Source organism: Pinus tabuliformis, chromosome 4_1, assembly GCF_031772625.1.
Source record: "Pinus tabuliformis cultivar Carrire ecotype Pingquan chromosome 4_1, CPIR1, whole genome shotgun sequence".
Lineage (NCBI taxonomy): Eukaryota > Viridiplantae > Streptophyta > Pinopsida > Pinales > Pinaceae > Pinus > Pinus tabuliformis.
In genome coordinates, this window is record NC_142303.1 from 85512358 (window position 1) to 85515629 (window position 3272).

Here is a 3272-nt window from a genome sequence, read left to right on the forward strand (position 1 = left end):
GTGTTTTTATTAATAATCCAATTTCATATTTGAGGATCCAATAAGAAGATTTGCTTATGGTGTGAGTTTCATTGGATTTTGAGATAGGGTTATTTTTAACAATGTTGTTTTTAATGCATACGGGGACCCAATATGACATACAACACCGATACCCAATTTTAGGGCAGTTTGAGCACTTTGAGATTTTCAGACTAGTTGTGTTTTGGCATGGTTTATATGGAGCTTTATGGACCTACATGGATATATTGGCTATTATTTGACATTGTTGAATCTTAAGAGGCTTTCACATGACCCTACTTGTTGTTCCTTCATTAATGGTCCTTTATTTTCCTTGGTTCAATCTTTGAATTTATGATAAAGTAACCTAGAAGCCACATGCTTTGATGGGGAAATTCCTTCTGCTATGTTGTGGTCAAACTTGTTATTTTAGTCCTTGAGAGGATGCATCTTACTTATATGAAGTGATCACTATTTTTATGCATATTTCTTTCCTAATTTTCTATTTAAGAAACCTAAGTTTGTGGTTCTAAATTTATATTATGTTGACATATTTTGAGATGAAACTTATCATAAAACCATGCATCTAAGTAAGGAATCACCCTTTTTATTTTAGATCCATGTTCCCTGTAATCTAAGGCCTACATGTTAGTCTATTCTAAGTGAAGTTGTGTGAGACACTATTTTGATTTATTCTTGGATTTCTCTATCTTGAAGATACACCTTAACCTCATATAATTTGAGGTGGTTTTATGCCACTAGTTTCACTCACTTATTCCCCTTATTCATAACTTAATCTAGTGAGTTTCCTTTTAAACTCTATGAATATTATGTGGTTCCAAGGAGATGTACCTTAGCGTGTGGTGGAGATATTTCAGGGTTATTATAGCATGTGGCCATTATTCCTTTTTTCTCAATCATTCCTCTCTCATTCTTATTCTTTATATTGTATTAAGAAAGGAGAATAGAGGTCCATTTTTCTTTGTGAGAACTTGAGCACTTGAGTGTGTGCTCCTTATTCCAATCTTACTTTCTTATTTATCCTAAAGAGATTGAGATTAAATGCTAGTGTGGAGTATATGTGGTTATGGTTTTATTTTACTAGATCATGACAATCATTGTCCCATTTAGAAGAGATGGTTTGTACCTTGGAATTTTGCTATCCAAATTTGTTTGAACTTTGTTCAATCTACAACTTTTGATGATAAAGGTGGATTTTCATTATTGGTGATCCAAGTTCTTTGTGCACGACACTTATTTTATTAGATTTTTACTTGTTTTTAATCTTAATCTTAATAGGGTTTGAGTATTAGATTTTTACTTGTTTTTAATCTTAATCTTAATAGGGTTTGAGTGATAGGATTTTAATTCTCTTCTATTTTGTTCACTTTCTATTATTTCCATCTCCATTTTAACTCTATTCAAAGGCATTAGGTTACTAAATATTGAATCTTAACTCTTGATTTCTTACTTGGAATTAATATTCACATCAAAACATTAAATACCATGCATCTTATCCATATTTATGTAAGCATTCAAGTCATTTCATTTTGTTTTAGATTAACCACAACAAGATTCATTCCAAGTAAGAAATCAACAGTCAATAAAGTTCTTACTTCGAATGATTCATGATATTGTGCTAATAAATATAATTGCATCAAGAGGTGCTCTACAGTCCGGTATGGGAGAGATGTCATCGCGCGACGTTACATTTAAAAATAATAAAGTACTATTTAAATTAACAAATTCCTTCAAAGTAGGTTAGAGATAACATACTTCGATTTTCATTTTAATTTTACATCAACATTATATAGAGAGATAAAGTAATTAAAACTTAAAAATAAAAATAAAATTATAATTTCATCTATATTTGCTTTTTAGTATGAGGGAGATGTGTAATTCCTTCATTACATAATATGGAGTTGAATGTGAGATCTAAAAATAATATTTATATTATACTTGTCCTTATTAAGTAACAAAATTTTATATCAACTTTATATATAGAAAGATATAAAGTAATCAAAACTACACACACATATATATTTTAACTATAGTTTATTGAGTAGTGGAGAATGGTTCTCGGGAGGAGCGAGGGTTTATGATCATAGGTGCCTAGGGTTTGACACTGATGGTGTTCAAAGGGGGAGGTATCAAAATGTGGTAGTGGACAAGGGAAAGGGGATCAAGGCAGGTTTCGGTGGTCACGTAAATGTTATGTCAAAAAATGTCCAAGGTACGGATGGAGTAGGTGGGAACAGATAGAGAAGAGATGAAGACATGTCCGACAGGAAAGCAAGTAGATCAGCAACAACAACAAAACTCAAAAGGCTCCATAGGGTCATGTAAGCCAAAAAACAACACTGATCTCGACGAATTTAATCATTGATACCAAGAATCAAGCCTTTAGAGATTGTATGAGGCCATATGTTGTCATATGCAAGTTTATGGGCCTTTGGCCCACAAAAAAAGCCTTGTGTGACTGGATTAAACATCATTGGAAACCGAGAGGGGAAATAGAACTACATCTAGGGTCTAAAGGTTTTTTTATGGTGGTCTTCGCCAATATGGAAGATAGAGACCGAATCTTTGATGGTGGTCCCTAATTTTTTGCATCAGTTGGTTTATACATGTGGCCATGGATGGAGAATTTCACCCCAGAGAAGGAAACCTTTACCAATGTCCCAGTCTAGGTCTAGTTGTACTCCCTTCCCCTGGATTATTGGCTTCCTTCAACTTTAAAGCTGATAGAAGACACATTGGGAAAATTTATTAAAATATTAGAAGCAATGACACAAGGAAGATGTACATCATATGCAAAAATCTGTGTGGAAATGGATGTTTCTGGGGCATTTCCTGAAACAATCAAACTAGAGTTCTGGGATGAATTTTGGCTACAACCCATGGACTATGAGCAGATTCCTTTCAGATGCATAAGATTCCATGAACATGGACACCTCATAAGGGAATGCTTGTTAAATAAAGTGGAGGAACGTGGCAAAGAACCAAACCGAAAGGATGTGGACGGGTTTGTTAGACCCAACCCAAGGGGTAGAGCTAATAGGAGACAACAACAAAGAAATCAGGGAGGGAAAAAAGCTCAAAAACAATTAAATTGAAATCCTCTTCGAAGAAAACCTAGAGGATCAAGGGGTTGAGGAAGAGGAAAATGGGGAAAGGGCAAAAGGAAAGAAGAAGAAATGGTGTAGCCAACCAAACATAATGGACAACAAGGGGACACCCCACATTTATCAAAGGATTTTGAAAGAGATGTGGAA